General features: G+C 36.3%; 1 protein-coding gene across 19 annotated transcripts in view; it reads right to left on the bottom strand.

Moving 5' to 3' along the window:
- The window catches only part of PLXNB2 (plexin B2), a 398,614-nt gene that overhangs the window by 138,983 nt on the left and 244,770 nt on the right, over positions 1–14,861 (bottom strand). The gene's annotated exons all lie outside the window — the stretch shown is intronic.

Here is a 14,861-nt window from a genome sequence, read left to right as displayed (position 1 = left end):
TTCAGGTTCTCCAACTTTATTTCTTTGTAAATTTGTATTTGTATTTGTATTTTTCAAACTATAAACTTCAGAAGAACCACTGAAAACTAAAGCTATTACTATAAATCCTGTCTGTCTATCATTTTTTTCCACAACACGGAGAAAGGCTTAGAAGAACAAGTTGATATTTCAACAGTTTAGTCCAGGGATAAACACCACATGAGTTTACAGATTTTGTTGAATTCCAATTCCTATCAGCTCTAGTCAGCATAGTCAATTACAAGGGCTATGCTGGGAATTGCAGCACACCAACTTCTGGGGGAAAATAAATTACCATCTTTCCACTACTTTGGTCTCCAGATTTATTCACCCCTAATAGCAATAGCACTTAGACTTATATACCACTTCACAGTGCTTTACAGCCCTCTCTAAGCAGTTTACAGAGTCAGCATATTGCCCCCAAAACTCTGGGTTCTCATTTTATCCACTTCGGAAGGATGGAAGGCTGAGACAACCTTGAGCCTGGTGAGATTCGATCTGCCAAACTGCTGGCAGCCGGTGATTAGCAGAAATAGCCTGCAGTACTGCACTCTAACCATTGTGCCACCACAGCTCTTGCACAATAATCATGCACAATACAAAGCTCTACACATTTACAGATCAGGTTAGGCAATATAGAATAGAATTCCTTATGCTATTAGGCTAGAAATTCTTGGTTTGGATAACTTAGAATTGCGTCGCTTGGGGTCAGACCTAGGTATTGCATACAAATTATATGTAGTAATGTTTTACCTGCAAATGACTTTGTCTGTTGTTAAAGTAGTTGTTTGTCACAGGCAAACAACCACTTTAAATTCAATGTAAATCGTTCTAAACTTGACTGTAAAAATATGATTTCTGTAATAGAGTTGTCAAAGTCTGGAATGCCCTACCTGATTCAGTTGTCTCAGCTACAAATTTTCAGAGTTTCAGTCACAAATTGACTTCCGTGGACCTTACTTCATACTTAAGTGGTCAGTAGAGAGGTGTGCATAAGTGCACTAATGTGCCTATCATTGTATTTTTATTCTCTTATTCTTGTTCTCGTTTTTGTTTGACAAATCCCAATAAATAAATATAAATAAATTATCCAGTCAAGCATTTAGGTTCTACATCATAAACAGAATGTAAAACGTGATAGCTTAAATGTAAATCTGAATTAAAATTCTTGAAGGCATCAAATGAAAAATACATATATAGGACAAACGTCGATGTTATCTGTCAAAATGTACAAAAACATGGATGGATATAAAATCACGTGAGCTTCTATTCTATTTTTCGTTCCTTTTGCAGCCTTACCTTTTTTTTTAAATGAATATCCTAGCTTAAATCAGACGTCTTATCTACATTGGCCTAGTGCTCATGCATATTTTTATATAGATCTGTAGATTTATAGTTTCAAGTGTAAAATGTTTCTGTCAATATTTTATCACGGATCAGAAAAGAGACATTAGGTTGTAATGTCATTTTCTTAATTTGTTCTTCTACTCTAATGAAATTAAAGAGGAAAGATGAATGGCAGATTCATTTAGTTTATTATTTTATCAATAGCAAAGTGAATAAAGTAAGTGATATTTTTGTAGTTACAAAGCAGCATAACAAAAACGTAAAATCACATTATATGCTGCATCCTGAGTATGTACCTATCTAGAATAGTGTATATGTTTCCAAGTTGATGATGTTGAGCTATTGGCTTGCAGGAAAGCCTCCAAAATAAGACAGTCTACCTTGCCTAGCAAAGTGTCAGGAGCCTGTGGCAAAACTAGGCTTTATTATGTTGTGCCAGACAGTAGTCCTCAGCCTATGACCACAATTGAGCACAACATTTCCGTTGTTAAACAAGACAGTTATTACTGTATTTCCCTGAAAATAAGAAGGGGTCTTATATTAATTTTTGTTCCAAAAGACACATGAAGGCTTATTTTCTGGTTAGGTCTTATTTTCAGGGAAATACAGTACTAATTGCATCCGTCTGGCTGATGATCGTAATTGGGGGTTATTTTGAGGGTAGGGCTTATATTACGACCATCCTGAAAAATCATGCTAGGGCTAGTTTTCTGATTAGTCTTATTTTCGGGAAAATACAGTAAATGAGTTTTGCCCCATTTTACAACATTTCTTGTTACAGTTGTTAAATCAATCATTGCATTTATTAAGTTAGCAATATAGTTGTTAAGTGAATCTGACTTCTCCAATGACTTTGTCAGAAGGTCACAAAAGGGGATCACATGACCCCTGGTACACTGCAACCATCATAAATACATGCCAGTTGACATGCATTTGAATTTTAATCATGTGGCCATAGGGATGATACAATGGTTGTAAGTATGAAAAATGGTCATAAGACAGTTTTTTCAATGCTGTTGTAACTTCAAATGGTCACTAAACAAATGGTTGCAAGCTGAGGACTACATGTACTGGTCTACATGTGTGTAAACTGATCAGTATTGCTGTATTGTGAGCATGGAATACTGATTTGGTATGGGTACAATTTAAATTAGATGACAATCAAAACCTTCCTCTATGAGGGAGATGAAGTTGATAAATAAAGGCAGAAGAAAACTTTATGATTAATTATAAATGAAAGAGCTAAATTTATGCATGTATTCACGTCTGAACTGATATCATAAGAATTGTTCTAGATGCATATGAAAGCAGAAACCATACCTACAACAAGCCAATGAATAGTGATGACACATGAATGAAATATGACTTTGGGAAACACCGTGCAACATTCGTAATGAACGAGAAGCAAGGGAAAAATTATTCCATTAGGTGTCATGAATGGTATGTAGGACATGATGGGAGAATATAGAAAAAGAAATTGGGCTATTTGGAGATTCAAGGATTATGGCAGGTGAGCATCTGCTCCAAAAATAGTCTGCTTGTTTTGAGTACAAGGCATAAATATCAGATTATTCTTCTTCTTCTTCTTCTTCTTCTTCTTCTTCTTCTTCTTCTTCTTCTTCTTCTTCTTCTTCTTCTTCTTCTTCTTCTTCTTCTTCTTCTTCTTCTTCTGCCATATCCATCATTGGACATTGGCGATCATGTTGGCAATCCTATTTTTGTCAACAGCCGTATGAAAAAGTGCTGCAGAGTTTTGTCCTGACTGAACAGTCAAATTCATATGAACAGTCTTTTATCAGACTGTTCATATGAATTCAATGCAAGTAATGTATCTAAAAGTATTGTTGGATTGTTTATGATGAAAGAGAATTAAACAACAGTCCCTCAAACATTGGAACACTACTATCATGTCATTTCTGCATTCTTTCCAGAGTCTCTACATCTTTTTTTATAACATGGTGACCAAAACTGGATGCAGTATTTTAAGTGTGGTCTTATTAAGGATTTATAAAGTAGTACTAATACTTCACGTGATCTTGATTCTATCCCTCTGTTAAATCAACCTAGGATTGCATTAGCTTTTTTGGCTCTGCTGCATATTGTTGGCTCATATTTAAGTGATAGTCCACTAGGACCCCAAGATCCCTCTCACAGTTATTGCTATTGAGCCAGGTTTCATCTAATCTGTGCCTGTACATTTGATTTTTCTTGCCCAAGTGTAAAATCTTACTTTTCTCTATCTTGAATTTCATTTTGTTAGATAGTCTGTTGAGATCCATCTGGATCTTGAGCCCATCTTTGGGAGTGTAGGCGATTCCTGCCATTTTAGTGTTGTCTGCAAATTGGATGAGTTCCCCTTTTATTCCCTCATCTAAGAAGCAAGAATAATTTGCAACAATAGAGAGGTATGATAAGATATAATGAATGCTCTTGGTACAAACAAGATGTCCTTTTCTTTTTCTTATTTCACACCTTTAGTTTCTTTGATTGACAATTTCCCCTTCCCTTTTGGCACTTTGCATAGTCCTGCTTACTCTCAAAGGGAATAAAAAGATGGATATGTAGATATGTAATATAATGTGAGTACACTGTACAGAATTCATTTGGGTCTATTATTTGTCATGTACAAATGCAAGCTCTTGAGAAGGAATAGATGATTCATAAGGCAAATGGTATACCATCTGCTTGCTTCTCTTTCTCACTGGCATTTTTTTTAACTGGAGCAGAGGGGATAAAAACCTCTGGGGTTGCTAGGCAACTGCAGGGTGGGATATTAACCACTTCTAGGACAACTTAGAACTATTAAAAAGATTTTCATGCAACAGTCTACATATCATAATTTTATTCATCAGACCTAATAAAACTAGGCACATTGTTGATAGCACGCTACATTTTCTTTTAGTTGAAGATCTATCTATCTTGATTTGAATACTTCTATACTGCATACCCAATTAGTAAAGAAACCTTCAAAAATGTTCTGCTAAGCAGCTTTTATCACCAGCTACAATATTCTGGGTTACTTGAATGCTGCTGCTATGCTCTTCAGGGTAAGAATATATATATATATATATATATATATTATAGTTTTAGCTTTGGTACTGTTTTGAGGAGAACAGTTTGTACTTCTAAACCCCATCAAATCTGGGTTATTATACTGCAAAATGCAACTTTAGAAATACTTAAGAATGCAATCAGCACACATATAAACTCATAAGTGTGATTAAAGTTTATTGGTATTTTGTATGCACTGCTGTTGCTGCTATAGAGCTGAATAATTTGTGCATATTGCATAAAAAATAATCCCATAGTACACCTCAATTATTTCAAATTATCACTGTGCAGTGTTTTCATTTGAGCTAGACTAAATTCTAACAATGTCAAAAATACACAGAAATCCTGAAGAAACCTATAATTACACATACAATGAAATGTGTCATCAAAGAAATATTGCTAACACGACAATGTTTGCATAAAGACCATGCATGTACTTTTTTCTGCTACTGGAAGAACATTTGAGTTTTTAAATATCATCCACTTCTAGAAACTGTAAAAACCTGGCCAAATTGATCTGTTCCTAGTAAAGGAAAAATATGAAAAGGCGCAAGATTGTTTGATATAATCATGGTTAGAGGCTCTGCTATAACTCTGTGATTGGAAAAAGGCCATTCAGCTTTACTGCCACCACCTTGAATAATAAAATATGGCTAGAACAATATGAAGAAATGGAAACCTAGCTGATAGATTGCATTTGCACAGAAAAGAAAAATGAAAACCCATATGGCTCCATGCATGCTTCAACTACATGGCACCACAGTTACAACAAAACAACCAGCTTAGAACAGGCTTTTTCCAGTGGAAACGTACAAAATGTTTGTGCATGAATCATTCCATTTATATAGAATATCTGGCTTCAAATCACCCATGTTTAATCCACAGCATATTTTTGGGATGTTTTGATCTATAGATGGAAAAAAAGAAGAGCTGTTTTATTCTACATATGGACCAATATGTGGCTGCTCAAGCAGAAATGGTGGTGGTGGGTGCATCAGGAAAAAGCCAAGGTTCATAGGTTCAAGGTTAAAAGGTAAAGGTTCCCCTTGCACATATGTGCTAATTGTTCCCGACTCTAGGGAGCGGTGCTCATCTCCGTTTCAAAGCCGAAGAGCCAGCGCTGTCCGAAGATGTCTCTGTGGTCATGTGGCCAGCATGACCAATGCCAAAGGCACATGAAATGCTCTTACCTTCCCACCAGAGTGGTCCCTATTTTTCTACTTGCAATTTTTACGTGCTTTCGAACTGCTAGGTTGGCAGGAGCTGGGACAAGTAACGGGAGCTCATCCCGTTATGCGGCACTAGGGATTCGAACCGCTGAATTGTCGACCTTTCAATCGACAAGCTCAGTGTCTTAGCCACTGAGCCACCATGTCCCCTAAGGTCCATATTACAGAAGGGGAAAGGAGGTGAGAGACTAAGAGGGGAAGAGAGAGGGGAGGAGCTGGTATGAATCTCTTGCCCAAATTACCCACAAAATCACTCTAGGATTCTTCCAAGACATTTCAAATTTGGGTTTGACTGAAATCTAGTACAATGCTGGATTTTATTTTTGCTGAATCACATCTGATCCAAAATGGTTTGGCTGAACTTTTGAAGCTTGATGATTTATTCTAGGATTTTTTTTAAAAAAAAATTAAAATATATTTTGTAAAACATAAAATAGTCTATTCTGTATTCTGTTCTGCACTCTCCCTCATCTTGAGCTAAGGTAAGTGAATGTCGATGCATTTACATAAAATCACATGGCTTATGCGATTTCCAATACTGAAATTATCTAAGTAATTACATTAAACAAGAGTTTTTATAACATGCAAATAATAAATTGCCATGAAGGTTAAACTAAATTTGGCGTCCTATTATTAATAAACAATATTGTGTTTTATTTTTTTGCCTCACGTTCTGCTACTGTTTTTCTTGGATAGGACTTAAATGCTATGAGAACCATTATAGTTCTATTCCTTGAAAGCTTCTCTATTATCATTTATCTCAAAACTTTTCTAAAGAACTAAAAAATATTTTCTAAATCTAGCTAGTACTATGCATATCATTATGTAGAAAATCTGTACAAGTTAAAGAAATTTTCAGAATATTGAGTTCCGCACCTACGACTCCGAATTTCTGTGATTAGATAAGTCTAGTGCTTATAAAACATGAATTACATTCAGTATGTGATGTGTCAAAAATCCAGCAGATTACATTGATACGTTGAGTTAACAAAAATTGCTTTGTCTCCTACTTCTTACATTGTTAATATTCATCTTGGAGTACAACCCATAATTTTAAATTACCAATTAGCGGTTCAAACATAGACACAAAGGTTTATTGTGGTCAATGAACAGAATTGTACTGGTGGTTCATTTTTTGTCCAACAGTACTACTGACATCATACAGATGAACAATGGTGAAAGTATCTTGATAAAAACTGGAATATTTTTCTAGATGGAAAATATTGCCTGAAAAAGTTGGAAAACTTTTTTTTGTCTAGTCGATAGATGGATTTACATTTCAGTGAACACTTTATCACTGAAGCAAATACCTTGATACAAGACAGACTGCTGTCGTCAACTCAAGTCACAAAAGAGCTACTAACACTAAGCTAGAAGTGATGTGCCCTCCTCTGTGAATGTATATTTTTAGCTGAATTGCATAACTCCCAACCTGTGTGGAAAATACATTTCTGCTTGCATGAACAAAGTTGCACTTTAGAACTGGATGCTAAAACAAAAAGCAAAACAAGCCTTAAAATCATTTTTATAGATTTTTAAAAAAAAAAATTACTCAATTTTAAGTAATATAGTGCAATAGTGAAATCCAAATTTTTTTTTACTACCGGTTCTGTGGGTGTGGCTTGGTGGGCGTGGTGTGGCTTGGCGGCATGGCAGGGGAAGGATACTACAAAATCTCCATTCCCACCCCACTCCAGAGAAAGGATACTACAAAATCCCATTCCCTCCCCACTCCTGTGGGAAGGATATTGTAAAATCTGCATTCCCTCCCCACTCTGAGGCCAGCCAGTGATGGTATTTGCCGAACTACTCAAACTTTCTGCTACTGGTTCTCCAAACTGCTCAAAATTTCCGCTACCGGTTCTCCAGAACCTGTCAGAACCTGCTGGATTTCACCCCTGATATGGTGGTAGAAAAACAGAAAATAGAGAAAGATGTTTCAGATATTAACTGTAGAAATATTCTCTGCCAAATATATGCTTGTCTATGAGATAGCTAAGACCTGACATCAGTCTGATGGTACATTATCAATCCATCAATTTTATGTATTCCTGAAATATTTGCTACCAATATTGAGCTCTTGTAATTCTATGTCAAATAAATTGACACTACCTATATTTTGATACACATGGAAAGAATTCAGACTTTCAGCTGTAATTTGACAACAATAAATGTCAGTAAGAGACAAGTCACACAAAAGTTGTTAGTATGTGCTTGGGTTCAATTCCAAATGGTTAAATGTTTCGCATCCATGTGTTAATGACCAAATGTCAGCATTTTCTATACTGCAGATGGAAAAAGAAGCTATGGCTAAAAGAGCCTGGCTTCCAAGGGCTTGGAATTTGTTTAAATGCTGGGCTTAAATCCTTGACAGACTTCACACGATGGGTCTTACTTCCCTCTTTGTATCTTGAAAGGAGAGTTGGGCATTTGTTTTAGTGGTAAATCGTAGAGCATTTTTAAAATATTAAGGTAAAGGTTGCCTTGCATATGCGTGCTAGATGTTTCCTGCTCTAAAGGTGGTGCTCATCTCCGTTTCTAAGCCGAAAAGCCAGCACTGTCCGAAGACGTCTCCATGGTCATGTGGCCGGTATGACTAAACACTGAAGGCGCACAGAGCGCTGTTACCTTCCCACCAAAGTGGTCCCTATTTTTCTACTTCCATATTTTACATGCTTTCAAACTGCTAGGTTGGCAGAAGCTGGGACAAGTAACAGGAGCTCACTCCGTCAGGCAGCACCAGGGATTCGAACCGCTGAACTGCCAACTGCCAACCTTCTGATCGACAAGCTCAGCATCACTGAGCCACCATGTCCCTATTACTAGGCCTTAAAAGTGTGATAGCTATCCCTTTCTATTTACCTTGTCTGCAGAGGAGAAAGAACCCAGGGTCGCATGTTATTCTATCAAACCAATAAAAATAACAGAACAATGTGATGGCTGTACTTCTCCAGTTCAAGTTTACATTGAACTCACTGAAGGAGTAACATAACTGATTTGTAATACACACATACACACACAAAACTTTAGAACCTCAGAACTGGAAAGGAGCATTTAAAATGTCTCTTCAAGTGTAGTAATCCAGTCAAAGATTACTATCTAGATTATTAACCAAAAAACAATCAAATGGATCACTGAACAAACCTACTCAAGCGTTCTCAATTGAGGCACAAATGACTAGGCTTAAATTATCATACTTCGCACATATTATTATTTTTTTTTGAAAAATTTATTCTATTTTTTAAAACATGAAACATAAAATACATCTTTTTAGAGCAAGGATTTGATCCGGTATAAAGTAAATACAATTACTCAGATCCCTCAACCAATTTTGTTCCAAATTTTATCCATTTACCTCTTTAAAAAAAAAAGAAAAAAAAGAAAAAGAAATCTTATTCTAAACATTTAGATTTTGAATATTCTACTATGTCACCCTAAATTCTAAACAATTATTTCCAAATAGACATCATTCCAAATCTTTGTCATTTTAACAATCAATATTTTCATATATATTCCTCATTTGTAACACCCATTACATCGAATCTATATTGTACCTCTTTTAAATAGCAACTAGTATCCATAATCTTGACAAAGAATATTTTCCTCCTCTCTTAATTATTTCTAAATCAATCAACATTTCCATCTAAAATTTGTCACTCCCAAAATACTTTATTTTGAAGTCTAATATTTAACTGATTCATAATTTAAATAGCTATTTCCCAACAGTGTTTTCCGCCACTTCTATCTCTATTTATTTAACTGGTTCACAGTTTGGCTTAACTATTCTCCAGTATTGTCTCCTCCATTTCCTCCTGAGTTTATTTTTTGGCTGGTTCGCAACTTAATCAGTTGCTTTCCAGCGATGCTTTCCTCCACTCCTAACTTACTTATTTGAGCTGGTTCACAGTATAATTTTAACTGCATACCAACATTATCTCCTTCAATCCTCCTAAATCTATTATGAAACTGGTTCGCAACTCAAATAGTTGCTTCCCAGCAATGCTTTCCTCCGCTCCAACCTCTATTTTTAACTGGTTCACAACTGTATTTCAGTTGCTCTCCAAGTATATTTTCCTCCACTCCTAACTTTTTATTTTTTGGCTAGTTCACAGTTTTGCTTTAACTGTTACCTAGCGTATGCTTCCCTCCACTCCTAACTCTAATGGCTGGTTCACAGCTTTACTTTGGTTGTTTTCCAGCCGTGCTTTCCTCCACTCCTAACTCTTATTTTTATTTTTAACTGATTCCCAGTTTTGCCTTAACTGTTCTCCAGTATGATGCTTTCCTCCACTCCTACCTTATTTGTAAGACTAGATCACAGCTTTACTTTCACTGTTCTCCAGAATCATGCTTCCCTCCACTCCTAACTTCATTTGTTTAACTAATTCATAACATTTTATTTTAATTATTATCCAGCTTTATGTTTTCCTCCATTTCTACATCTCTTATTCAATTATTTAATTTTAAATTAATTCACAATATATCACTCATATTCATTTTTAAATCCATTCTCCTCCATGTCTTTAACTGATTAAAAATAAAAAAGTATATCAACAAATATCTTAGCTCCTATTCTCTCCTAGGCTTTCTCCCGTGCCATATTTATTTCCAGTGAATATCAACATTTTAAATCACTTTAAAATCAATTTTCTATAATTATTAAATCTGTAATTAATTCTTATCCAGCACCTTAGAAAACATTTTCTTCTAAATTATTAGGTCTGTAAATAGAGCTTAAAAATTCCAAGTTTAAAAAAGTATTAAAACATCTAAAATCATAATTTTCAATCATTTATACTCATTTTTTCCAAATCAAATTGTTGTATATTCATAAAATCAACTTAGATAAAAATAATAGTGAAAAAAGAAAGAGAATAGTAACAATATTAATAATAGTTAAAATAAAAAAAAAACAAGAATAAGAATAGGAAAGAGAATAGAAATATAACAATAGAAATTGAAAAGAGAATTAGAAAAAATAGAGAGGGGGGAAAAGACAAAAGAAAAAGGAAAGAAAAAAAAATAGAATTGAGAGAGAGCCCAGAGAAGAAGGAAGGTATCTCCTAAAATTATTCAAAGATCAAACTCCCAGACACCATTACATCCATTTAATTCAAACTATGGTATTTTGTTATCTTGTTACTTTATATTCCATTTTTTCCCCTTCTCCAATCTATCTGAGTATATTTATTTTCCATTTCAATGTCCTCAAAGTTATAAGTTCTATAAAGTTAATTCTGAACTGACTATTCCATATATGGTATCATCATGTTCTTCTTTTGTTGCCACACCCTTTTTTTCCTTGTTCCTTTTTCACGCTTAATAAATCAGTTTTCATTATTCCATTTAGTTTCTTCTTTCTGGTCTTCAATATCCTCCAATACACAGATTATATGTCCAAAGCCAAGCCTCTTGAAATTTTTCTCAAAATAATCCACTTTAAGTTACAAGCAACAAAGTTTCTCTTTCAAGTAACAAGCAGTCTAGAATTTACACTTTCATTTTTCAGCTGGCAGCCATCTTTTCCATCTCTCCATCTTGTCTTTTATCTTTACTTTTAAAAGCATATTTATTTCCTCTTCTCCTTCCTCTCTCTCAAACATAATCCAATCTCGTTTAGACACAAAAAATAGCCAGAAAAATAAAAAAAGAAAACCAAATCTGTAATAAAATCATTTCCAAAAAGTCCATAATTAACGCTATCTATCAACAGGTCTTTTCTCCACCATTCATTTGAGTCTTTTTGCTCCAATGTTTCTCAGCCACTGTTAAGGCTAGGGCACACTTTTTGTAATCCAGCATTTATGGGCAGTTCTCGCCTGGGCAGAAGTCAACTCACCCGGCTTTCAAACTCCCTGTTTCGCTCTCCGCTTCTCGCTTCTCCTCCTCTCCTCCAGCACGATCTTTGTTCCCGGTTGCCACGGTTTTGGGACAGCCGCCATGGCTGTCGTTCCACTGTCGCCGGCATGAAGGGAAAGCCTCCGGCCCCGAGGAACCTGCCCATTCCTCTCGGCCGCCCAAGGGGTCCCTTCTTGTCCCCCTGTCCCTTCAAGACAGGAGAGGTCCAAAGATCTGTCGGCGGCAGCTAGGCAGATGGGGTTTTGGCAGAACTCTGCAGAGCTTGCCATCTGTATCCCTGCGGCGCCAACCAGAAGCACATATTATTGAAGAACTAGCTCTCTGGAGAAGTCTATAATGCTGAGAAAGGTGGAAAGTAAGTGAAGAAGACGACAACTGGCATCAAGGCCATTTGCATTCTTTTAGAGCAGCGGTTCTCAACCTGGGGGTCGCGACTCCTTTGGGGGTCGAACGGCCATTTCACAGGGGTCACCAAAGCCCTCTCTTGCCCCGCCCCACACCTTCACTCACCCTAACCCTCTGCCTCTGTTGGATCGCCGTTCGCCATTCGCTTACACTGCCCACTCCCAATCTATTGCTGCCTCCTGAGTCCCAGCTGATGGCTAGAGGGAAAAAAACTGTTAAATTCTTGCTGCGGGGCTTCAAAGGGCCGCCCTACAGCTGATCAGTGTTAAAAGAAAACAAATGAGTAGACCGGTGCCTGCAAAAATAGAAAAAACAGCCCCTTTCAGCTTCAGCATAGGTTAATTACCATAAGTTGCTTTGATCAGCCTCCTGACTCTCAGCTGATTTGCTCTCAGCTGTTTTGCGCAGGGCTCTGTTCTGTTGCTAGCTGCAAAGAGGTAAATTGCTGGAGCAGATTTTTTCCCCCTAGCTATGCTGAAAAAGCGAAACTGAAAGTAAAGCAGGGTCTTTGCTGAAAGGTGACAAAATGAGGCAGAGAGAGATTTCTTTTTCTTTTTCCTCACCAAAAAAGGTAGATGCAAAACTGCAAACAATGGGAAATTTAGGGCAAAAGAAGAGGTTCAAGATTTTAAAACACAAAAGAAAAAAAGCTCTATTTAACTAGGGAATTGTAATAATTGAGATACTATTAATTGTATATTGTGTTGAAAGCAGAAATGGTTAAGTTGTGATTTGGAGGAATATATGGGGGAAATTATTTGGTTTATTATTATTGGTAAATATAATTAATTGATTTGTAAGAAATTGGATTGCATGGAAATAATTGGAATATTCATGTTCATATTGATTAATATACAGAAAAGATAGTTATATAACTAATTGATTTATATTAAAATGTTGAATTTGTATTAAACAACTGTATTACATAATTAACCAATGTGAGAATGGATATAAAAATAGATGACAATGCGAAGGGGTATAATATAAAATAGAAGGGAAAAATTGAATTTGATTAAGATTAGAGATGAAGATGAAGGGTAATATTGGTTTTTTACAAAAATAGATGAGGAATAAATATGGCAAAAAGGAAATATAGAAATTGTAAATTTCTGGTGGCTCAGCAGACTGATAGCATTGTGATTAACACCAGCTGTCTGCAATTACTGTAAGTTCGAATCTCACCAGGCTCAAGGTTGACTCAGCCTTCCATCCTTTCTAAGGTAGGTAAATTGAGGACCCAGTTTGTGGGGGTAATAAGCTGACTTTGTATAAATATACAAAAGTATGAAGGCTATTGCTTAACGCATTGTAAGCCGCCCTGAGTCTCCGAAGAAGGGCGGCATATAAATCAAATTTTAAAAAAAAAAATTGAAATGACTAAACACTGTTTAAATTTGTGAACCGGCCAAATACTCTGTTCAAAGAAAATACATTGTATGTTTGTATGTGTGTTTCTAATTATTGCTATTTATTCATTTGTTCTCTTTTATTCTTTAAAGTTTAACAACTCATTCTTTATCTTAATATTTTTATATTTGTTTGAGGTTGGTTTTCTTCCCTTTCATATTTTTTATTGTACAGCAATCTTTCTCCTCTAACCTACCACCTCTCTCTTTTCTTTCCTTCTTACTTTCTCTTCCCCCCTTCTTCTCCTCCCTACTTCCTCTTCCTTTCTCCTTCTCCTCCTCTCTTCCTCCCACTCCTACTCTAATTTCCCTTCCCTTCCTTCATCCCTCTCTATTGCTGTATCCTTTTATGTATATGGACTATTCAGAGGGCTGAAAAAGTTATTTTTGACTGGTCCTCGCACTTTTGACCAGTCCTCGAACTTACGACTGTCCTCACATTTTACGTTTTTGCCCTATCTTACCACCATGGTGAAGAGAAGCAGTTGTGAAATGAGTGACACAGTTGCTAAGAATGCTACAATGGGCATAAATGATGACCAGTCATAAGTGCGAAGGACCTGTCAGAAATCACTTTTTTCAGCCCTCTGGGTAGTCCTTTTGTGCACATTCAGAGGGCTGAAAAAGTTATTTTTGACTGGTCCTCGCACTTTTGACCAGTCCTCGAATTTACGACTGTCCTCACATTTTACGTTTTTTGCCCTATCTTATCACCATGGTGAAGAGAAGCAGTTGTGAAATGAGTGACATGGTTGTTAAGAATGCTGCACAGGCATAAATGTGAGGATGCTCATAAGTGTGAGGACCAGTTAAAAGTGCGAGGACCTGTCAGAAATGACTTTTTTCAGCCCTCTGAGTAGTCCCTATACACATAGCCATGGCCACCCGGTCACATGACCAGCTAGCCATGCCCACCCAGTCACATGACCTCCAAGCCACACCCACAAAATAAGACACGCCCACAGAACCGGTAGTAAAAAAATTTAGAACCCACCCCTGGTTGGGGGTCACACAACATGAGGAACTGTATTAAAGGGTCGCGGCATTAGGAAGGTTGAGAACCACTGTTTTAGAGAGACATTCTTTAATGGGGTTAAATTTATATATTTCAACAGAAGCCAAACACTTGGCTTTTCCACATAAAAATGTTTTTCACATTAAAAACTCTACATCTGTGGCATAATATTACATCATTAGAGTAAACATTGACACTATATTCTTTTGCTTTTACTAATACTGTTCCTAATAGCTAATAGTGATGTAGCATAGAATTTTTGTGTCAATGCCATGTCCCCAGACGAGAAAATTATGGATTTCCTTTACTTCCTGCTTATATATGGCTAAGAGAACAGCACAGGCTCTTTTAAAAATTCAGTGCATGTTAGATAAAAATATCGTTCTCTTTCCAGCTTGACTGAATCCAACCCTTTGTATCTCTGACTTTACCTTCACTGGTGGAGAAAATGCACAAACAAGTACATTATTGCAAGTCAAAGAGCTGGATAATACAGAACAAAGATAGGAGTACTGCCAGTTCACACAGCTA

This window comes from Pantherophis guttatus, chromosome 7, assembly GCF_059756535.1.
Source record: "Pantherophis guttatus breed Tessera chromosome 7, ASM5975653v1, whole genome shotgun sequence".
In the NCBI taxonomy this organism is placed as follows: domain Eukaryota; kingdom Metazoa; phylum Chordata; class Lepidosauria; order Squamata; family Colubridae; genus Pantherophis; species Pantherophis guttatus.
The sequence above is the reverse complement of the archived record's forward strand: the minus strand, read 5'-3'. Positions and strand labels throughout refer to the sequence as shown.